General features: G+C 39.2%; 1 protein-coding gene across 1 annotated transcript in view; it reads right to left on the reverse strand.

Annotated features, from left to right (window-relative positions):
• LOC132406207 (phospholipid-transporting ATPase ABCA1-like) overlaps positions 1-10,206 on the reverse strand; it is a 186,715-nt gene extending 176,509 nt beyond the window's left edge. Inside the window, exon 1 of the mRNA XM_059991533.1 lies at positions 10,093-10,206. The gene's annotated coding sequence lies outside the window, so the exon portion shown is untranslated. The remainder of the gene's footprint in view (positions 1-10,092) is intronic.
• Between the last annotated feature and the right edge of the window lie 15,366 nt (positions 10,207-25,572).

A 25,572-nucleotide genomic window follows, 5' to 3' on the forward strand; every position in this document is an offset into this window, starting at 1 on the left:
CTGTGCTTTAAAAGATGTTACTAAGTTTATGCTTATTAAGTTTATTAATCATCCTAACCACATCCTTTCAGCTAAAGACAAGCAGCAGGTTTGAACATACTGTAACAAAATAAACGACCAGTTCATATTGTTTTAAGTTGGGAACTTCTCACTAGTCTTTATAAATGCCACGGAATCTTTGAAATTCACATGAACCACCGAAGAAGACAGACACTTAGTTTAGTCTCACAATTGAAGAACAGTTTTTACAACAATGTCAAACATAGAAAACTGTTTATTTCAGTATATCCCCACCTTGTGAATTATGCACCAACCTGCTACCTTACAATCGTTTCCAGCTCCCCATTTAAATTTGATGGAGGGGAAAATAAATTAGCATGACATTTGTGTGTCTGATTAAACAATCTATATTGCCTCCAAACTGTTACACTAGGATCCCAAGAACAATTACTGATGTACAGACAACTCAATTTTATGTATTCTTAAATTTCTTATTCACAGAAATAAGAAATTGTTTATATTTTTATAACGGCCTTGAAGGTTTAGAAGAATCATTTTGGCAGTGGTTACAAAATTGGTGGATAAATCCCAATCAGAATACCCAGAGTTATTAGAATGAATGAAGAAATTTGTTCAATGAATTGGCATTACAAGTTTAGGTACTAAGGTTTTACACTGCTCAATGGCCACTTGACACATCATAGAAAAGCAGACGGTTACACTGCAAATTAGCACAAACTCACACAGAAGTATTCTATGTCCCACAGCTATGCAGTAGTGGGAGGTGAGTTCTGTTAATATTTTCTACCAATATACTCACCCCAACTCTCTCTTTCACACCTTCTACCATTAACTTTATTTGGACCAGGTACTTTACAATTGTCAGGAATTGTTTAGCTGCCCAATACAGCTTTGGCAGGACATTCCCTTACATAGTCCATTCGACCCAGTTACACCTCTTGTTGGTCAAGATCAACATGTACAGTCCTTTAGGGTCAATGACAAGGATACCCCACATTACCACATCCAGTCACAGCTCCAACAATAATATTACCCCAGTTCAGTGACGATTAAAAACAAATAGGAATTTGAAGCCACATTTTCTTGTTTGTAGGGCTCATTAACCTGTCAACAATGATCTCATCCAGCAAACCTTCTGACACAAGTGCAAAAACTTCATAAAGTAGGCACATAGTCAGAAAGCTGAATCATGTGCATAACTTTGGTGCTGCTGGAACAGTGTTTTAATACCACAGACACAAACCAAATATATCCTGGATAAAGACAGCACTACAGGTCCCTCAAGCTACAATTAGCCCAAGATCTACAAGTCACAACCATATTGTGTCTGCTGTAGATTATCAAGTGGCAACTACAGTAATCTTAATCTGCCTCTGCAACATTTTCAGTCCCTCAAGTACTTATTGCTATTGCTCTACCTGTGTTTTACCCATGATGGCAAGGATTTCAATCTCCCACTGCAATCTTGAACTCTCTTTGCAGCTGCTTTTGGTCTCAATCACTCACCTCTGTCAAAAATCTTTCCAAAATCTAATTGTTGATCATCACTGAACTCCTGTCTCAGATTTTGCACCTAAACAGAGCTTGCCAGAATGTAACCCTTCACAAGTGACCCGAAGTAACATGCTACAGAAAAAGACTTAAATGTGAACAGGTTGATGAAAATATGCATTCATATCTGAGGCAGCCATCCAAAGTATGCAATTTGACAGTTGGCTCTTTTAAATGCTGTGATTTTCAACGAAAATCTTGCAAGTAAATAAGAATTAATAAGGTATAAAACCTCATTGCTGACATTTGGGGGCTTAATGATGAAAACATGGTGCAAAGGCAAATAATATCCCACAAAAAATTTAGGAGACAATTTTCTCAATAAGTGCTATGACAACCACAAATATGAAGCAAAGGCTAAATTCAAAAGTAAACTGATTTTTTAAAATCACACACCACTTTTATTTGTGCTAATGTAAGGGGGTATGGGGAAAAGAAGTGATGAGTGCAGAAAGAATTATGCTGGGCAGGGTTAAAGTTTGTCATCAAATTCTAGAGAAAGGGGAAAGTATGAAAGGTCCCAATGAAGGGTCTCAGCCCAAAACGTTGACTGTTTACTCTTTTCCACAGATGCTGCCAGGCCTGCCGAGTTCCTCCAGCATTTTGTGTGTGCTGCAGGGTAAAAGCAGAGTTCATTAAGGTTGTCTCAGGATCAATGTAGAGAATTCAACCAGCAGGGTGAGGGGTGGAGCACTCAACCCAGTAAAGAATTAGTGAAAACATAGTCACACCGAAGAGGATCCCTCCTATTAAAATACCTCTTCCCTCAATGTTCCAAATGGAATACAACAAGGGAAGTCACTCTTTTCCATGTAAAAATCACTTAGAAATGGCACAAAGATTGAATAAGCTGTTTTCCCTTCTCCATCAAATTTAAATGGGGAGTTGTAAATGATTGAATAAAGATTGACCGACTTGGATCTGGAGGTGGCCAAAGGAACTACTGAAACAACAGTGATTTGTTTCCACATTATGCAATGAAAACTAATGTTTGGTGACTGAGTTTGGTGAAATGAGAAACTTGAGGGAGGAATAGTGTTGATGGATGCAAGGTTAGCTATGACTGTTCATTGAGCTTAATCAAGTTTACAGTCTTCTCTCAAAATGCTGAGACACTGGTGGGGACAAATAATTGCCTTCTTATTATGAATCATTGTTCTCTCGTCTCATGCCCCTCTAGGACATATTGGTCTGTTTACCTAATTGTCTATAGTTGAAACAACTTGGCGCTCTGCCATAATATAATTTCTCATCCACACCAGACAATGATACCAAAAAGGATGCTTGCTAATTCAATAGGGAGGTTCTGATTTTTGGCTCCTTTTCTAGCAGAGGTCCAAGGAAGAATATAGCATATACCAACCCAAAGACTATAAGGCACATTGAACTGAAACCAGTCTGTGTTTAGAAAAGATTGTGTAAAAAAAACTTGTAGCACTCATAGCTAAAATCTACTGTTTATTTTTTAAAACTTATAAGTGTAGAATCTGTGATACAGCACCACTCACACTGGAGAGAGCTTAGAAAGAACTAATTGTACCTCCCAGAAAATAGCTGTTTTCCCTCCACAGGAACCACTAGCACCAATGTTTACAGTACAGCAGTAAACTCACTCTTGTTCCCTTTACCAAATCCCCAAACCACCTCCATCAGAAATGGTTAACTTTCCAGTAAGCTAGCAAACAGCCAATTAGATCAACTGGCTCATCACAAATCTGGGATTTTGAGTGTGGGTGGGGGTGGGGGGGGGGGGTTAAATAAAACTCTGGTCTATTCTTCATGATCTATGATGGAATACATTAATGATAGCTTCCTTTAAACCTGCTGCTGATAAATAACTTCAGAATCTGAGGTAGTTGGAAAAATACATGATTCATCAGAAAGATGGCCTAACAGTTACAGACTACCTGCATTGGGAGGAGTTAACAACAATAATTGGTGACAATAAGTTGTGCCAGTGTTGCAAATACATATAATACCCTTGTCCACTATGCCGTCTGCTTATTCGCTTCTTATCAGAATTTACCTTGGAGGAGATGTGAAGGCACATCAAGCCGAGCAATGGATGCCAGGTTGGAGCAGAACATTGGAAGGGAAAGTGACCCATTTAAAGGGAATAATGATATCATGCATTTTTATCTATGTGCACGTTTCAGATACATGTGTGTGTTAGGTCTGTACAACAGAATCTGACCTTCAGTTGTCTTAGAATTGAACCAAGACCTCACATTATCATCCTTGTGATAGTTGGTGTGTAACAAACACCTCATGTTAAACAAATTCACCTTCTACTCAACAAATTATTAGATAGAAGGAGGTAATGTCTGCTTTTTACTTGAACACTGAATATTTATTGTATTATAAATTTTAAACTTTAGAATATACATTAATATTTAAAAACATCTCAGCAGCAACCTGAATAAAAATAATAGTTTTAGTCAGTAAAACTGCATATTGAATAAAGAAAGCCAAAGAAAACTTCTGAAGGTGTCTGGGGTACTTTATGTCCATTGACCTCCATTTCCCCACACACCATATTTTATGGGCTAGCTTTGCATGAGGATCCTACAGCAGAAGGAGATGCCAATAAATTTTCCTTTTCAGTACATACAGTAGTTGGGTCATATCAAACACTTAATTTTTTTTAAAAGTACAACATAATTTCAGATTAAAATTAAAATACAAAAATTGAGAACCAAGCAGCAAGCAGCATCTATGTAAAACAGTACTGTCGACATTTCAGGCCAAGACTCTTCAGTAGGATAAAATGTCAGCCCAAAACGATGACTCTACGTTTTTTCCATAGATGTTGGCTGATCTGCTGAGTTCCTCCAGCGGTTTGTGTGAGAACTGCTGACTGTTGCAATCAGAGGTAGAGAGAGTTCGCAACTTTAAATTCCTCAGTATTATCATTTTGGAGGACCTGCTGTGGGTCCAGCATACAAGTGACATTATGAAGAAAGCACCTCTATTTTCCTTTGAAGTTTGCAAAGATTCATGATGTCAATTAAAATTTTGACAAACTTCTATAGATGTGTGGTGGAGTATATATTGACTGGATGCATCATGGCCCAGTATGGAAACACCAATGCCCCTGAATATAAAATCCTACAAAAAGTAGTGGATATGGCCCAGTCCATCACAGGTAAAGGCCTCCCCACCATTGAGGACATCTACATGGAGCGTTGTCACAGAAAAGCAGCTTTTATCATCAAGGACCCCCACCATTTGGGCCATGCTCTCTTCTCACTGCTGCCATCAGGAAGGTGGTACGGGAGCCTTAGGACCCACACCACCAGGTTCAGAAACAGTTATTACCACTCAGTCATCAGGAACTTCAACCAAAGAGGTTCACCTCTCAACTTCACTCACTCCATCACCAAGTGGACTCACTTTCACAGACTCTTCATCTCACATTCTCCATATTTATTGCTCATTTTTTTCCCCTTTCTTTTTGTATTTGTATATTGGTTGTTTGTCCATCCTGTTAGGTGTGGTCTTTCACTGATTCCATTGTGTTTCTTATATTTACTATGATTACCTACAAGAAAATTAATCTCAAGATTATATCTACTTTGATAATAAATTTACTTCGAACTTTGTTCATCATGATTAACTTTTTTTTCCCTCTGACCCTTCCCTCACTGAATTCTTACATTGTTCTCTTAAACATCTGTGCCAGTCAATAAGAGAAACTCAGTGCCACTTCACCTCATTTCTCTGAATTCAATACACATCCTTTTCCCTACATTAAATTGAAATTGGGACTTGCAGTAGCATTGGTAATATACTGCTGCCTCAACTGCCTTCTAACAATATTTTCCCTTATATGAACAAGATACATTGTTTTAAAACAAGTTTTGTGACACTTATATTATTATTTCCGATTCACTTGATCTTCTCTAGCAGACTCCAGCTCTGATGTTTGCCATATACTTAATTGAGAAACCAATTACTCAAATCTACTGGCTAGATTCAAGAGTTCTTTCCTCTTTGGAGCTCCATCTGGGTCTCATCATTTGAAACCCAAATGTTCAGTTCTGACAAAAAATTCATTGAGATATCAACTTTTCTACATCACAGAAGCTGAATTTATACTTCAGATTTCAATATTGCTTTTCTACATACAGTTGTCAGTTTTACCTTTAATCATTGTTTAATCTATGGTAAGAAATTTTCTTTTACTTTCTCAGTCAAATTGCCTGAGAAGAACTTTGTTTCAAAGCAAACAATGCCTATGGAGGAGGTATTAAATACATTAAAAGAAAGAATTTAATTCGGAACTTGTGAAGCTCAGTTATTCATTGGGTTTACCAGCTGAGCCATTAGGGAAACTATTACTGATGTATATCATTACGTAGTCATGTATCATATTTAAACAGAAGTATCATTAAACAATCATTTCACCATTTTTATCCACTGATAGACACCTGTTTAGACTCAAGGGCAGCCAATTATAACCATTCAGACCTATTCTGCTATCCTAAATAGATCTCGATCTGTACCTTAACTCTTATAAAAACCTGGTTGCATATTGCAAAGAGCGATCAATGAAAATCTAAGTGTAGAAATCAGGACTGTGCAAGGGCTCAACAGGTCAATTTGCATTCATGGAATGAAAAACAGAGTTAGCAGTTGAAGTCAAGGACTCCTTGTCAGAACTGGAAAAGGGAAAACAAGTTAGATTTTTTTAAAAAATCTAACTTGTAAAGTAAAGAAACGATGCACTGGAGAAAGGGAATATCCTATACACCAGGGCTCCTGTGGTGATAAGCTGTTGATATAGATCCATTAATCTTTGCATTATTAGTCCTTTACAAACATTGTATACAACTGTCAAACATATTGTTGGAAGTTTAATTACCTATTATGGGAAATTGGCTTGCACCCACTCACTACCATCAGCTGCCAACACTCGACCCAATGCCAACACTCCTATCCCACTCACCTTCTTGGTGAATTAAATACTATTAAGTCAGGCAAAGCATGGTCAAGATGGAAGGTCAAGCTTGCCATCAAGCAACTCTAAGTCAATTGCACAGCATATGGTGGATCACAGTAAACTTCTCTACAGAAACCCAAGGAGAATATTGAGAATAGGCACAATGTGGGCCAATGCTTCTCAGTACCTAGCACTCCTAAGACAGACGTTGTGTGAGTTTGATACTCAGTAAATCTCACACCCATTATTCCGTGCCCTTTCTCTGCTCATGGAAGATTGGTGCCAAGTAAGATAAGAGTGTAGGATGGAGATGAGACACAAAACATAAGAGCAGAATTAGGCCATTCAGCCCATCGAGTCTGCTCTGCCATTCCTTCACAGCTGATCCCAGATCCCCCTCAACTCCATACACTTGTCTTCTCACCATAACCATTGATGCCCTGACCAATCAGGAAACTATCAATTTTCACTTTAAGTATACCCATGGTCTTGTCCTCCACAGCTGTCTGTGGCAGAGCATTCCACAGATTCACTATTGTCTGGCTAAAGAAATTCCTCCTAACTTCTGTTCTAAAGGGTCGCCCCTCAATTTTGAGGCTGTGCTCTCTAGTTCCGGACAACTCCACCATAGGAAACATCCTTTCCACATCCACCTTATCTAGTCCTCTCAACATTCAGTAGGTTTCAATGAAATCCCTCACATTTTTCTAAATTCCAGTGAGTACAGGCCCAAAGCTGTCAAATGCTCCTCACACAAACTTCTTCATTCCTGGAATCATCATCGTGAACCTCCACTGCACTCTCTCCAATGGCAACACATCCTTTCTGAAATATGGGACCCAAATCTGTTGACAATACTCTAAGTACGGCCTGACTAGTGTCTTATAAAGCCTTTGCAGTATCTCCTCACTGTTATATTCTCATCCCCTTGAAATGAATGCCAACATTACATTTGTCTTTTTTTTTTACCACAGACTCAACCTGTAAATTAACCTTCTGGGAGTCTTGCACAAGGACACCAAAGTCCCTTTGCACCTCTGAATTTTCTCCCAATTTAGATAATAGTCCACACTTTTATTCCTTTTACCAAAATGCATTATCATACGTTTCCCAACACTGTATTCCATCTGCCACTTTTTTGCCCATTCTTCCAATTTATCTAAGTCTTTCTGCAAGCACATTGCTTCCTCAGCACTACCTACCCCTCCACCTATGTTCATATTATCTGCAAACTTTGCCACAATGCCATTATCTAAATCATTAACAAACAATGTGAAAAGTAGCAGTCCCTATACTGACCTCTGAGGAACACCACTAGTCACTAGCAGCCAACTAGAAAAGGCTCCCTTTATTCCCACTCACTGCCTCCTGCCCATCAGCCATTCCTCTATCCATGCCAGTATCTTTCTTGTAATGGCATGGGGCTTTATCTTGTTAAGCAACCTCATGTGTGGCACCTTATCAAATGCCTTCTGAAAATCCAAGTAAATGACATCCACTACCTCTCCTTTGTCCACCCTGCTTGTGGAGATGTAATATTAGAATTAAAATGTCACTTTTCAGATGGAAATAGAATACATTCACCATTGTTGTCTAACTTGGGTATGCACTCAGGTCATTGGAGCTAAAGGTCAATGCCCCACCCATCCAATCAGTTATCTCTCAGTTGATTTGTTTTAATTTATAAATTAAAGTCATTGCAGTAGATATGCCCTATTATTATTATATTTAGAAAATACACCATATTTAGAAAATTGAGTGCATGTAGTAAATATTATGTTAAATATAATGACATAGGATGTCATTACTGGATATGGATTCCTGTCATTTAGTAGAGCCAGTCACACCCTCATAAATACACAAGTGTTTTGATCCACCTGCAGAGAGTTATAGCATTCTGAAATCCAACTAAAGTGAAGACTGCTGCTTCTCGGAAGTAACAATAATGGAATAAAGCACCTGATACTGGAGGTTTTGTTTTTAAAATTGTTCATAACAAAACCACAAAATCACTGAAGGGGCATTCTCCTTCAGTTACCAATTACCTTAAAGGTCTAAGAATCATAGAACTGTTGTGGCATGAAAGGATGCCAGTTGGTTATCCAGTCAGCATTGACTCTGTGCAAAATCCATCCAAGTAGCTTCACTCCTCTGCAGATTTCCTTTCAGATATGATCTAGCTGCAATTGAACTTGACTACACCTATAGATCTGGCAACTTATTCCAGATCTAGCCACTCACCGTGCAAAAACATAACATTTTCATGTCATTTTTAGTTCTTTAGCCATCGACTTCATAGTATACGCACTAGTTTGTGACTGCACATCCCTGGAATCATTACAGTAAATCTAATTCCCAACCCTTTTGAAATCTTCACTCTTTTCAGAAAGTGCAGTGCCCACAACTTGACATAGCGCTCCAGAAGTTTTGTGCATCATGATTTTCTTATATTTCCTTTCTTCATCCTTCTATTTATAAAGCTCATGATTCCATATGCTTTTTTAAAACCACTCTAAAACTACCCACACCCTCTTGTTTTCATTGCCTCTTTTGATTCTTCCTATCAAAATGAAATACCTAATTTCTGAGCATTAAACCTCATCAGGTACCTTGTAAAAGTAAACCTGGAGTCCCTTTCATCTAGTACTTTGCCATAGAAATATCATGTGTAGCCCAGGCAGAGAAATATCATCTTCAGACAATACCTTCAGTAGAAACTGTAAACAGGCATTTCCCAGCAAAGAACACTGTGTAATAATCAGAAACAGACTTAGCTGTTGATCAGATTTTATCTCAGGGTCAATGGAGCCAAATGGATTCCCCCATCGATTACTGAACTAATATTGCTAACTCCTTAACAACTGGATTTGAACTGGAACCTATATTCTAAACATACCTATTATGCTGCTGACACAAACCTGAATGTTATGTTCACAACCCTTATTTAAAGACCAGACACCAATTACTACTTTGCAATTAAGACTTAATTGCATCAGACAGCAGTTAAAATAACTGAGCCACAAAGCAATCTCCAAAAAAGCATATATCTATAGTTATACATACAATTAGAAACTTTTAAAAGATATACAAACCAAAATTATTTTATGCTTGTTAAGGTAAACATATTCTACACCTATAACCAAATATTACAATTGTAATGTAAATTGAGCATAACAAGTTAAATTGAACTTTTAAAATACAGATCCTTATCAAAAGTTTAGCATTTTAAACTACATTATTCCTATATGCATTGTTAGGAAATGAACGACCTTAAAAGCAAGAACCTGTAATATTGATTGAACAAAATTCACTAGCCTTAATTACAAATGACATGCGAAATTCACATTTTGGCAATAAGATACAAATTAAAAGAATAATTTAATGCATAAACAACCTGAAGCACAAGGACAAATCCCCTGCAAGTGCATGCGGCTGTAATAAAATCTAATGCAACCGTATATGAGGCAAGCAGGAGCCTGACAGCATCATCCTCCAGCGCTTCCTGCGTATCGTATCGATAATTTATACGTAGCTTCCCTTTCAACGTTATCAAACTATTGTCAGCTTATAATTTATACCTTTTTCAGCATGTCACTGTCTTCGACCCCATGTTGCCTGTTCTTGAGGTATATCACTCTATTCTTTGCCTCCTCTCTTCAACAGCCACCTCTGCCGCTGGCCAGGGTCCTCCCACCACCGCAATCTCACTGGTTCAATCTGGGAATCCGCCCGCCAATACTCGCTCAACTATTGGACGATCACTCCGTCAATAATCGACTATCGGCAAACACTCTAATTACTGGTTGGACAACGTGAGAACCACAGAGTGGACAATCCATGGGAAGAATTGTGGAGGGTGTAGTCTCAGACTTCGTGGAGCTGCTTAAAGAGAAAATTGCTCAAATACAGACTGTTTCTTAGTGCCTTATGTATGCGTAATTTATTTACGGGATGCAAGTGTTGTGGACACGGTCAGAATACATTGCTCTTCCTGAAAAGCCCTAGCAAAGCTGGTGGTGAGCTGCTTTGAATGTTGGAATCTTTATGGTGAGGTATTCCCATGATGTTTGTGAGGGATTGAGTTCCAAGATTTAACTCAGTCATGATGAAGCAAATGTTGTATTTCCAAGTCAGGATGGTATGGTAACGCAGAGAGTCATGTAGCTGCTGCCCTTTCTCTTTTGAGAGGTGTTGTAACTGCAGTATAAATAGTATAGACGGTATAATAGCAACTTTGTCCTGCTTTTAGTGACAGAACTTTTTTTTGCATTAATATATAGCTGCCAGTTTCATAACTTCACTGGAACAATCTAGCTACAGATATGGTTAGATTGTGACTAAGACGGGGATGCCCACTGTATCTACTGCTGTCAAGCTTTTTTTGTGTTATCAAGTGGAGTGGATCAAACTACCTGAATATATCATTATAATGGTGGAGACCTCAGAGAAAACTGATGTGGTCATTCAGACAATAATTCTGACTGGAAATGTTTGCAACTGCTGCAGCCTATTGCATATATATGCTGGGATCCACTATAGCTGTGAATAGGGACATTTGTGGAGCCATTTGACCCTATTAGCAGTTTAATTTCTCACTACAGTTCATGAACTGCTTTGTTCTGGTCTCCTGAATGTGAGATTACTTGGCTTCATCTATTGCATACCACTCTTAAGTTTTTAGCATTAGTGTATCCTATGTTAAAGCATCACCACGATGACACTTTATTTACAGATATGATTAAGTGCTGCTCCTGGGATGCCCTCTTACACTGTACAAAGAACCCGGATTGATCTTCTGGATCAAATGTAATGATAAGGTGAGCAAAAAGTTTCAACACCTTGGACTCAATACATCCTTGTTCAACTGGATCCTCGATTTCCTCACTTGCAGACTCCAGTCAGTTTGGATTGGCAACAACATCTCCTCCACAGTCTCCATCAGCACACATGCACCACAAAGGCTGTGTGCTTAGCCCCCAGCTCTACTCACTTTACACTTATGACTGCACAGCTCCAATGCCATTTTCAAGTTTGCTGACAACACCACTGAATCAAAGGGGGTGGCGAATCAGCATATAGAGGGGAGACTGAAAATCTAATGAGTGGTATCAAGACAATAATCTCTTACACAATGTCAGCAAGGGCAAGGAATTGATTATTGACTTCAGGAGGCAGAGGACCATGAGCCAATCCCCGTCGGCAGATCAGAGGTGGAGAGGGTCAGCAACTTTAAATTTTTAAATTTCTCAGTTTTATCATTTCAGAAGGCCTGCCCTGGGCCCAATATGAGAGTGCAATTATGAAGAAAGCACAGCAGTGTCTTTACTTCCTTAGGAGTTTGCTAAGATTTGGCATGAGATCTAAGACTTTGACAAACTTTTATAGATGTGTGGTTAAGAGTATATTGACTGACTGCATCACTGCCTGGTATGGAAACATCAATGCCCTTGAATGGAAAATCCTGCAAAATATAGTGGACACGGTCCAGTCCATCGTGGGTAAAGCCCTCCCCACCATTGAGCGCATCTGCATGGAGTGATTTCACAGGAGAGAAGCATCCATCATCAGGGACCTCCACCACTCAGGTCATGCTCTCTTTTGACTGCTGTCATCAGGAAGAAGATGCAGGAGCTTTAGGACTCACACCACTAGGTTCAGGAACAGTAATTACCACTCAATCATCAGGCTCAAAAACCAAAGGGAATAACATAACATAAGAACTTAAGAAATAGGAGCTGGAGTAGCCTATCTGGCCCATTGAGTCTGCTCCACCATTCAATAAGATCATGGTTGATCTGGCCACAAACTCATCTCCATCTACTTGCCTTTTTCCAATAACCCTTAATTCCCCTACTATGCAAAAATCTGTCCAACCTTGTCTTAAATATACTTACTGAGGTAGCCTCCACTGCTTCATTCGGCAGAGAATTCCACAGATTCACCATCTCTGGGAAATGCAGTTCCTCGTCATCACCATCCTAAATTTACTCCTCCGAATCTTGAGGCTATGTCCCCTAGTTCTAGACTCGCCTACCAGTGGAAGCAACTTTCCTGCATCTATCCCTTTCATACTTTTATACATTTCTATAAGATCCCTTCTCATTCTTATGAATTTCGTTGAGTACAATCCCAGGCAACTCAATCTCCCCTTATAGTCTAACCCCCTCATCTCTGGAATCAACCTGGTGAACTTCCTCAGCACAAGCCAGTATATCATTCCTCAAGTAAGGGGACCAAAACTGCACGCAGTACTCCAGATGCAGCCTCACCAGTACCCTGTACAGTTGCAACATAACATCTCTGCTTTTAAATTCAATCCCTCTAGCACTGAAAGCCAATATTCTATTTGCCTTCTTGATAGCCTGCTGCACCTACAAACCAACCTTTTGTGATTCATGCACAAGCACTCCCAACTCCCTCTGCACAGTAGCATGCTGCAATTTTTTACCATTTAAATAATAATCTGATCTTCCATTTTACCTTCCATCTTCATTCATCTTCACTTGCCCCATCACTAAACTGTTCCCACAACCTATGAACTCACTTTCAAGGACTCTTCATCTCATGTTCTCAAAATTTAGTGCATATTTACTTATTATTATTATTATTATTTCTTCATTTTTGTATTTGCACAGTTTGCTGTCTATTGACTCTGGTTGAATGCCCTGTTGGTGTGGTATTTCATTGATTACTGTAGTGGTTTTATTATTATGGATTTATTGAGTATGCCCATAAGAAATACTTTGATAGTACATTGAATTTTGAAGATATTGGACCATAACATTACAGATTGCAATGAAATGCAGTTCTACCTCTGGTGATAGCCTATGCCTTTTCATGGAAACTGAGTTCTGAGCTGCTAGATCTGCTCTGAATCGATCCTTTTACATGATGAAAATGACACTCAAGACAACAAGCGGTTTTCTTCAGAGTAAAGATGAAAGTTGATTCCATCTTTAATCTGCAGGGATCACTCATATCAATACTGATAAGGGCAGTGGATGAGATCAAACAAAGTTGTCCTTTGGGAGACACAAGAGATTGCAGATGCTGGAGGATATTGGTGGATCAGGAAGGAAATGGACTGTTAATGTTTCAGGTCAAGATTCTTCACCAGTTCAGATGAAGGATGTCGATCCAAAATGTCAATTGTCCATTTCCCTCCAAGCTTCTCCTGAAGAGAAAAAATAGGCAAAAATCTGCAGTTTTACTTGCCTGCTACTATTTAGATTCAGGTTTGAATACTTCCAAGGTTGATCTTGCTCAACTGTGTGCAGCTACCTGTGACAGGATTTTGCTGCTGTTGGATCAAACCTGCTGAGGAACTATGGTGGAGCCATCTAGGATATTGGCTCTAAGGATCAAATTAATGAATATAATGATGTTGCTTGGTGAGTCTGTGGGAGATCTCTCTCAGTCTACGTGCCAATTTCAAGTTGCTTGGGAAAAGGATTTCCCAGGTTGACATGGTTGGGAGTGACATTGCTATTTCTGAATTCATCTACTGAACGTTTGATACCAGGTGGCTTATCTAGTTTAAACCTTGAAATACTTCAGTGTGGCAGGTTTTGCTATAATTGAATAGACTCCTAAGAAGTTTTCAAAGGGTTGTTAAGAGTCAGTTACTCTGCTGTGGGTTTGGGGTCAAATATAGACCAGACTAGAGAACAGCAAATTTTCTTCCTGAAGGACATTGGTAAAAATATTCATGTTTTTATAATAGCCCTGTAATCTCATGGTTGACATTATAGTGAGTAGCTGTTTTGAACTTTAGATTATCTAAAGTTTCAATTTCCCTGCTGCCTCCATGAGATGTATATTTATGCCTGAAACTCATTAGACGAGTCTCTTTATTTCTAGACTCGTTACTTCTGCGCTTGAGACACTTTTCTCATCCTCAGATGTATGTTCATTAATCTGTAATGTTAACTATTTCTGTCTGTTCAGATACTGTCTGACTTGCAAGGTATTTCTAATACCTTCTATTCCATTTTTACTTGTAATAATGCAGAAGGAAGCTATTTGGCCCATCAGACCTATGCTGGATCCTATGAGAACAATCCCATTGACCTCCCCCCACTATTCTCCTGCATTTTTTCTCACATGTTCTACTTTTTTGCCATTAATGCAAACTAAGGGTAAAAATTGCATTTACTATCTTTGGGAGGTGGGAGAAAACTGCAACACCCAGAGAAAACCAACATACTCACTAAGAGAATGGCAAACTCCAAATATCAGCCTAGATCAGGGTCAAATCCGTGAGCTAGCAACACTAATTGTCAATGTTTAGTTCTGAAGTTTTGCTCTTTCAAATTTTCTTTCAAATCTTCTTCATGCTAACTTGGCTCACTGGTTAGCACAGTTACTTTCAACTCAGGAAGATAGGAATTTAGGGTCATGAACACTAATCTGATGCTGCAGTGTGCTACTAAAGGAATAAAAACTGATGCAAGATTATTAACTTAAAACATTGACTCTGCTTGACCCTTTACACTTATTGCCTGACATGCTTATTATTTCCAATATCTCTTTTTCTTTCTATTTCAGAGGCCCAGCATCCCCAATTTTTGTTTTGCTTTTGACAAATAAGGGAATGCTTCATTGTTGATGGTCTTGCGAATGAAGCTTTAAGCCTCGGTCACACATTCCCTCAGGAAGTCCCTATGGTAATATTTGGAAGTACTTGAGAATTCTGCTAAGTGCTCTGTCCAATATTTATTTCTGAACTAGCATATAAATATTAGATTAGTTGGTCAGAGAACCACAGAAATGTGCTGCATGGAAAGAAGACTTTAACTCCATTCTGTTCATGCTAACCTGATAAGAGTGCTCCTAGCTACCAAGAGCTAAATCAGTGCCCTGATTAAAGGTCTCAGCCCAAAACATTGACTGTTCACTCTTTTCCATAGCTGCTACCTGGCGCCTGCTGAGATCCTCCAGCATTTCGAGTGTGTTGCCAAGAGCTAAATCCATCCTCTTGTACTTGTAATGGTCATTCACTTAAGAAATATCCTAAGGGTTTCTTCCTTTCCAACCATTCAATCACTGAGTTTCAGACTGTAATTCCCTGGGATTTTCTCAGCTTCCTGCTTCAGGTCTCTTTAAAATCATCCCCTTCTCACTTTAAACCTGCGCCCTCTGGTTTTAGATTCCCCTGTCCTGGGGAAAGGCCTTTTGCTGTTGGCTTTATCCCCTCATGATTTTATAAACTTCGAAGAAGTTACCCCTTAGCTTGTATGTTTCAAGGAAAATGTTTTCACTGGTCCAGCCTCTCCTTGTAACCTAATCCCACCCTCCCCTCCTCATTCCTGTAAAATCCTCATATTTTGCCTGCACAATCTTTCATGAGAGGACTGTAAACAGTACTCCAAAATGTGACCTTACCAACATTTCAGAAATACATTGCAGACAATCTCTCTCATTATTCTTTTCTCTATCATACTCAGAAACACAATAGTCCATGAGAAGCATCCTGAATATCTCATGTCTTCTTGCAACCTAATGTGGGATCCACAGCAACGTGATCATTTGTATTTAGAATTGACTTACTCCTGGAGGACGGAGGGTAACGGTCAATGGATCTTTTTCTGGCTGAAGGTCTGTGACCAGTTCCACTAGTTTTGGGACCTCTGCTGTTGTGATATGTATAAATCACATGGATGAAAACTTGAATGGGTAGGTGAGTAAGCTTACAGATGACTTTTTTAAAAATGGTGACACTGTGGATATTGTAGAAGTCCGCCAAAGAATACATCAATATAGAGGTCAGTTGTAGATAAGGGCAGAAAAATGGCAGGTCCAGCTTAATCCAGAAAAATGTGAGGTGTTGCACTTTGGAGGATCAAGTATAAAGGGATCCCTGTTAAAGGCAGTTAAAGGCACGATCCTTAACATAGAACAGCACAGCATAATTCCACAGAGAGATTCTGGGGTCCAAGCCCCCAGCTCCCTGAAAGTGGCCACACAATTTGATAAGCTGATAAATAAGGCATATGGCCCACTTGCCTTATTAGACAGGACTGGGTTCAAGAGTCAGAAAGCCATTTTTGCAGCTTTATAGAAGTCTGGTTAGGCCGCATCTGGAGTATCCAATTATCATTGCATTCTGGGAAGAATGTGAAAGCCTTGAAGAGGCTTAGCATCCTGTATAGAGCATGTGCTATGATAAAAGTCTAGGCAAACTAGGTCTATTTTCCCTAGAGCAGCAGAGACTGAGAGGAGACCTGATTGAAGTTTATAAAGTTATGAGAGGTATAGACAGAGTACACAGCTGGTATCTTTTCCCCAGGGTTGAAATGTCTAATACCAGAGGGCATGCATTTAAGTTGAGAGGGAATAAGTTCAAAGGAGATATGAAGGGCAAGTTTATCGCACAGAGAGTGCTATGTGCCTGTAATCTGCTGCCTGATATACTGGTGGAGACAGATATGATAAAGGTGTTCAAGAGACTCTTAGAGATGTGCAACAAATGTCAGGACGTGGACCACATGCAGGCAGAAGAGATTACTTAATTTGGCATCATTATCTTAATTAGTTTGGCACATCCTTGTGGGCTCTATGTTTTAACTCCAAGAATCGGTATGTCCTTAAAATCTTTTGAATATCTAACTTTCTCCTGTCAAGCCTATCAGTGGAGTTTTCATGTTAACTTATCATGTAATATGAACTTGTTCCCTTCACCGTGTGTTGTGAAGGTTTCAACTAGCTTTTTTAACACCCTCCATTTCGGTTTCAGCTGGACCCATTCAGGCCTGTCCCAAGCTTCCACTACTTTAGTGCTTTTCACTAGCATACCCTGTTGTAGAGTGTGACACTGATCTGTAGCTTAGAAGAAAATCTGTGAGTATATATTCTATATAATAGCCTGACCTGCCTTACAAAGCTTTCACCCCTAGTGCCCCGTTCGTTTACGTATTGATACATAATTTCATTTATGTATAGATACACTGGTGAAATGTAAGGGTCCACTAGACAGGTATATGGAGGAATTTAAGGTGGGGGGGTTATATAGGAGGCAGGGTTTAAGGGTCAGCACAACATTGTGGGCCGAAGGGCCTGTGCTGTGCTGTATTGTTCTGTGTTCTGTGATCTCAAAGCTTCTCCATTTGAGATGTAAAGTTTGATCTTATATTATTTCACAAGTGGTCCATATTCAAATAATTGAAATACAGACCATTACTTGAACACCATATGTTATGAACGTGATTTAAGTTCTTCTATCATGCTTTCAGTGATGGTCTTTCATGCCACATATAATATCTCAATCCTTTTGTACAGTTGTCCGCCAGCACCATTTCTGATTGTAATCTATGTGGACATGCTAGGAGTGCCTTTGTTGACATTTCAGTGCTTGGATTGTGCTCTTTCTAATTGATCTGTAATCTTGATTGATTGTCTGCACTCTTCCAGATCCATAGTTGTGCCAGACTAAAGACAAAGCCTCGAGCTACTGCTTTTACAGAAGCAGTGCCCGAAAGTTCTATGTAAAATTCCTACTTTGTGTATAAATATTTGGCGCCATTTATCATGTCCATGATAGAAAAATTTACATTCTCATCTGAATGTATCTAAGTTCATCCTCTCAAAGTGTGTTCATATACTAGATTTAATTTCAATTTTTCCACACTGTTACAATGATCCATCACTGCCTGATGAAAATTATTGACTTGGGTCAATGGGGATTTGGGGTCAGTGACTAGTGTGAATAATCTACTCCACATATAGCTGGTGGAAATGTGTGATCCCAAATATCAATGGTCAATGCCCTTCTTATGAGTGCAGGCCCACTCTCTCTCTGTTGATGTGTGCAACACCAAGTCAATGGTCCATCATATTGCCTTTGACTATTCCAGCCCACAAATGAAGACAATCCAATTGAGCTTTAGTGTGCACAAGTTGTCATGGTGCACCAGGAAGGTTTTGATACGAAGACATTTCAACATGTGAATTATGCCTTCTGCAATTCCTTTACCTGGTATCACAGTTCACCCTTCATCATTAGTTAATGAAGTGGTGTCTGTGTCATTGTGAAGTGTAGTTGAAACCTGGCATAATTTTGGAACATACTTAGGAACAACTGAATTCAGAGGCTCGCTTGGGTTTTCTAAGCTTAAAAATGACTTTAATCGTTTCCCTGGCCAGTTGTAGAATGTTTGCATCTATGTTCAGGCCAAATAAACCACCTCTTTTCAACAAAAGTGCATTTATTCTTTGAAGCCTCCTACCTTCTCAAGCTATTTAGAAAATTTCCTTCATTGTGTTGATTACAATTTAAATGCCAAGTGACAGTGTTCAACTTACTTTAACGTTGACAGGTAACTATGACAGTCTGAATAATTTGAGTGGGAACTGCGCACCATAAACTAGCTTCTTATATAAATGAAGCCCTGTTGTAAGTGTTGGTCGTCTTTATCCTGGATTAATTATGCATATAAATGTGACAGATCCAATTAGTGAAGACCCTTAATCCCTGCCAATTCAGCGTACAGACCCCAGCACTTTGGCAATCAGCCTTGTTCATCATCTATGGCTCAGTCAACCTTGTGCTTCTGGGATCATTTGGCATATGTGGCATCCTTACATTGACAATCTACATGCCTACATAATTTTGGCTTACATTCCAAAGTATGAGACACAAGAGATTCTGCAGATCATGACACACACACACACACACACACACACACACACACACACACACACACACACACACACACACACACACACACACACACACACACACACACACACACACACACACACACACACACACACACACACACACACACACACACACACACTCACTCACTCACTCACTCACTCACTCACTCACTCACTCACTCTGCTGGAGGAACTCGGCAGGTCAGCCGGAGCTGCTGAGTTCCGCCACCATTTTGTGGGTGTATTCCTTTGTCTGACCTTGCATATCGAGTCTATCTACTTTTTTCACAGATGAAGCATTTCACTGCTCAAAACTATAATATTTATTTCTTGTAATCTCCATTTAATATCACTATTAGTCACATATGTTGTATCAAACTCACATCAGCTTAGTATCAGAGTTCCTGCCTTTTGTTCAGTTCCGAAATTAGTACTGACATCAGACACTAATCAAGCTCATTAATATTTTTGATAATGACCTTTTTGGATGTAGTGATTTTAATACAAGCTCAAAACTTAAATCCAGTCAATTTAATAATTGAGATTCAGATTGTGGTAGGTTGGACCATGCCAAAATGTCCCTCAGAATTCCATTACAGCCTCGAGTCGGATTCTTCAACAGAACTTGTCGCTAACTGCTTCACTTGACTTGTTTTATTTTACATTCTGAATGTGAAACTTGTACTATCTCAGACGATAGCAGATTAAAGTGAATCTCCAATCTCTCTATTACCTCATTGACTGAAAAATCTAATGTCACACACGGTACCACAGAACCTTTCAAACTGATACACATATCTGAGGCTCTTTAACTGTAGGATGACTCTCTTACATTTTCATATGCCATAGTTCACACTTTCATTCATTTTCAGTAATATTATTTCCCCTGAAGAGCATTTTCACCTGTACTACATAAGCACTGAAAGCTTTATCAGAAATAGTAAGGTTTGCAAGTCAAAGCTGTCATCTTGCAAGGTTCTCACAGTTATGGTTACAAAACTTTTACCCAATAATCCCCATTCACTAGCCTTGTGCATGGAGGCTGATCCTGTATCCCATTGTTTCATGTTTTTGCAGTGAAGTTACTGTGACGAGCTCTGAGTTTGGAGACATACCTCACTGCTATGAGTATATGGTTGTTCAATGCATTTGATGACTTTGTTGCTTCAGTAGGCAATAATTTTGTCCTCTTTGCTCATGTGATGTTTATGCCCCTATGCCCCAAGCATATTGCAATGTATAGAGTATTACGCAGGAAAAAGAGACGTGCCTGATTTTTTTGAGATTGTATTTGGACTGCACACAATTAAACATGAGTGATTAGATACATCATTAAAAAGATCGCACTGATTACAAACACGTAGGGCTCCAAATTCATTGGTTGTGAGATCCTGACAGTTCAGCATTTGGTTTTCCTTCCTATGCTCCCTTTAAACTTACAGGGGCTATGTTTCCCACACTCCCTTAAAACACCTAGGATCCTGTTTTCTGTACTCTTAAACTCACCTGGCTGATTAGAAAATTTGTTATACTACTGTGTAGTGTCTTAAAAAGAAAAGAAAAGTGTGTTTGCGTATTAATGGCCTGATTAATCTGCCTGCCTAGAACCGCCAATTGTGAGAGAGCGCTGATTCACTGGAGTTTTAGTGAGCTGATCTAAGTATAACCCATAACCACAGTGCTGATGAAGGGTCCCAGCCCGAAACATCAACTCTTTATTCCTCACCATAGATGCTGCCTGACCTGCTGAGTTCCTCCAGCATTTTCTGTGTGTTACTAAAGATAACCAAAAGGTCTTAACAGTCATAGAAATGCTTTTGAAATAAGTTTTATTTAGTAGAGAAAATGAAGCATCATCTTTCGGGAGCTGGGGTGGGGTGTAGTGGTTAGGGGAGACACTGGGAGGGAAGGGACTATCAATGTTTCAGGTCAAAATCCTATATCAGGGTAATGCAGGGTTTCAGCCTAAAGCGTCAACAACTTGCTTCTCCCCATTAGTGCTGATTAACTGGCTGAATTCCATAAAGCCATAAGACATAGGAGTAGAATTGGACTATTTGGTCTATCGAACCTGATCCGCCATTCCATCATGGCTGATTTAATATCCCTCTCAACCCCATTCTCCCCGTAACTTTTGATTCCTTTACTAATCACGAAATTCTCTTTAAATATACCCAAATGTCTTGGTCTCCACAACCGTCTGTAGCAATGAATTCCACAAATTCACCACCCTCTGGCCAAAGAAATTCTTCCTCATCTCTATTTTGAATTCCTCCCTGTACCCTAATGATCAGTGAATTGTTGGCATTTGAGGTGAGGCAATTTCCCCTCACTGATTTCCCTGCTACCCACCAGAGGAAAAGAATGACAGTCATTTACCCCCTCCCCCCGAGTTGGCCAGCTTGCCATATGTTAATCAACAGAGGTTGAGGAGCAAATGTCAGAGAATTTCCGATCAGAATACAATTTTCTCAAGACCAATATTATCCTCTGTGTCTACTTGAGCATGCATCTCCAACAAACATTCTTCAGATAGTGGAGTTAAATGTTTTTTCTAAAGAAGGTTCAGGTTTAAGTTCATGTGGATATTTAAAATTTATTGACAGAATAGAGTTGGGTGACTTGAGAAGAACTCAAAACATTCTGGTGCAATTCTATTCTACCATCATAGAGAGCATCCTTACATCAGCCATTACTGTCTGGTTTGGTGCCATAACCTCTCATAATATACAAACCTGTCAATGGCTGTGCTCTATCAACACTGCAGGAAGTACATGTGTCCAGGCCAAAGAAGCAGGCAGAAAAAATATCACGGTGGACACTAATCACCCAGCAAACTGCGTTTTCCAAATGCTCTCTTCTGAATAGGGATTATAGGGTTAATAAAACGAAAACTTCGTGCCACTTTAAGAGTTCCTACCACTAAGTGGTTAATCTGATCAATCATTCTCAATAGCCCCCACCAGCCCCTCTCCCTCCATTACTACATTCCACTGTAAACACTTTAAAATAATTTTTATGATGCTCTTTACATTGTAAATGAATGCTAGTATTTATGTACATTTTGTTCAATCTTTGCATTTTAACCCCTAACTTTATTTTATAGACTTCCTTATTTTATAATCACTGAATGTTGTCTTTCGTTGCATTTCGTGCCAACACTTCACAGCAAATTCCTAACACGTGTAAATGTTATATGGCTAATAAAGTTGATCGTTGGTCCTTGAAATTAGAGCTGAGCCATTCATCAAGTACCTCCTGACACAAAGGACAATGAAGAACTGGAACATTTACATCACCCTTCACCATCCCGAAAACCTATAGAATCTGGCTTTAACTGTAACATTCAAAACGTGAACAACGCAGAGGTTAAAAAGTGTTACAGAGCAAAGCTGGGTAAATGGAGCTTTCAGCATTTCAACTCCAGTTTAAGGTTAGGGAGGCTAGAGGGACTGAATGGCCAGCTCATGTCCCCAGGAACAGCAAGATATTGTCAGAATGGCTGCTATTTCCTTTAAGATGTGTGCATGTATCCGTGGAGCAAGAACTACAATGGAGTAGTATGATTTAAAGTTTTTGTTCAGTTATGTTAATAACAGTACATGCTTCCCCTCCAGCAGATTGTGTGTTGCTCCAGTTTCCAGCCTCTGCAGCTCTGAGACAGACATGCAAAGGCCCACAAAAGGGATTAAAATGGAAATGGCCAGGCTTCAGATTCCCTGTATGATTCTTCATTAAGGCAGCTGGTTTGGCCTGCCCCAATTCAAAGCATATGACACAGATAAATACCTTTAGACAGAAATGTATCTGTTCCAGGCATACCTTATGACATTAAAATAAGGATATAAGTTTAAAATTTAAGCTAGCTGCTTTCCTGCTCTTATTTTTTTTAAGCGTTGGCAGTGCAGAAGGAATGACAGAAGGCAGCAACAGTAATGCTTACAACATTGTGTCCTACAACAAAAGCAGAGAGTAAAACAAAGTTAAAACTAGTTAGTGGTAAGATTAAAGTGCATTGAAGAACATAGTGTGAGCTCTAATATTGCAGTAACAGCAGTAGGCTCTGAACTCAGACGAATTTGAAAGTAAAAAGGATGGGTCCACTTATTAACCCAAAAGCTGCTCCCTGTCCATCCATTCGAAGATCTTGGATGACATGAAAACAACTTGGTTATGATTTCACTACATTACTTACAGGAGGCAGTAAGGCTTAGTATAAATCTGTGACCTGCCTTTTATTGTCTCCATCTCACCATCACACCCTGAACACTCACCTCACCTTCACCCAATAGTTCTGTGGCTCATTTCACTGACAAATACAGAATGGGATTATAGTGTTTCTCTGCTTCGGTGTATTTTTACAGGTTTGATGCCCTATATTTCATCATCTACATGGTTAAGTAGTTTACTATCTTCAAAAGCAATAACTTTTATAGATAATAAATCAGAATTCCATATAATTAAGTGGACTATACTACACAGAGACACAAGAGATTTCTGGTGCTGAACTCTGAACAACTCCTGCCAGGCTGGAAGAACTCAAAGGGTCAGGCAGTGTCAATGGAGGGAAATGGATAGTCGACTGTTTTGGGCCAAGACTCTTCAGCTGTACAGAATCTCATCAACAATCCAACCCCATGCCTGTAGCAATGGTGCATGAAACAACTGCTGTTGCTTCCAGCAGTTTAATGTGTTTGGCTATATGGATTAAAAGATTGCCTTTTAATGAACCTACAAAGATAAACTTGTACGCAATTCCGATGTCTGAATGGGAGCTCTATGAGGTTGACATATATAGCTTTGACAAGATGAAGGTTTGTTAAACACATCTTAATCTTTGTGATGGCTGCCTTTGACCAGAAAAAAATTTCAACTGTTTATGGTTTGTAACAAGAGTGAAAGTTACCCTGAGAGAAATTTGTGAAACTTTGAGTCATACCAGAAAAGTAGTGGCAGAGGCTTTGCTTCAAAGTATATACAAATCTTTGCTTCATGTCAACATGAGAAAAGCGCATAAGCTGCATCCATCATGTGAATAATGATTGTTGCAACACCATAACTGGAACTATTTCAAGGTGAGTGCAGTGTTCTTTCTATGTCATAGTGCACCACTGTTCAGTCTGCCTTATGCTCACTGTTGGTATAATCTGTGACTTGCTTTTTATTGTCTCCTTCTCACCATCACACCCTGAACACACATCTCACCTTCACCCAATAGTTCAGTGGCTCATTAAACTGATCAATGCAGAATGGGATTATAGTTGTCTTTCTGACGTGGAATTGAAACACTCTCAGAAAGGGCTGAGCTCTGTGATGTTGCTTGTTCTTCTGGAATCTTGTATTGCTTTTACTTTAACAGATTAGATTCCAATTGCATTAACTTTCATGACTAAATATATCCCCCCTCCCCAGCTTCAATCTGACTTTCCATTTATGGAGTCTCTTAAAGACCTCTTTGAGGCCCTTCCTCAGTTCCAATAACAGTTTTACCATCTATGGGATAATTTTCATAAGCATTGATTTGTATTACTTCATCAAGAGCTCCCTCTGGTGTACTGGTGGTTTCCTTTTCTTCAATTTTATTTTCTTGCAATTTGCAGCATCCTTTTTTAATCTGCATTTATATTTTTAAATAATTTGAATTGACTCAACCTTACTGCAAAATGTTTAGCAGGAAAAGCAAGGCCGTTCTTTCCGATACTCTGGTGAAATAATGGTCTCATATTTTCCAGGTCCAGTGCTGGCAAGCTCAGGAAGCCCGGATGGTTTAGAGGGACAAGGATTGGTGTGTGGAGTAGGTAATTGTCTCAGCACCAAGCGTGTCTTTCCCCTGCCTGTATGGTGGTGGGGACCAAAGAAAGTGCCCCAGGTTTATCTAACAATTTGCTGGGTAATTTTGAGATTTAACACATTTATGGAGGTCCCAAAATTTAAGGTATTTGACCACATTTCAATACTTGAACTTTCTTGCAACAACTTGGCCATTTTTTTTCCTAACGTAGGCAAAGTACATGTTGTGAAACTTTAACAGAGGAATAGATTCCCATTGACTTCAATGAAATAGAACAGAGGCAGGGAGCCAAATTAATTGTTAATTTATATCTTTTTAGTTGTTTGAATTTATTTCAAATCTTTAAGCTGTGTCATTTTTAAGTTCTTAAACTGTTTGAACTTATTTAAGTTTTAATAGATGGAAATTACAATTTAATGTTGTGAGTATTTCTGAATGTCAGAAACATTCACTATATATTGATGTCTTGAACTGGTGGTCGTGTCAATGGGTATGACTTAGCCATCTGTCCATGATTTATAAGTTGTGGGCAGGGCTTAGTCTAGCACCTCACATGATAAGAACATAAGAAATAGGAGCAGGAGTAGACTATCGGGAGCGTTGAGCCTAC

This window comes from Hypanus sabinus, chromosome 16 (assembly GCF_030144855.1).
Source record: "Hypanus sabinus isolate sHypSab1 chromosome 16, sHypSab1.hap1, whole genome shotgun sequence".
Taxonomy (NCBI): Eukaryota; Metazoa; Chordata; class Chondrichthyes; order Myliobatiformes; family Dasyatidae; genus Hypanus; species Hypanus sabinus.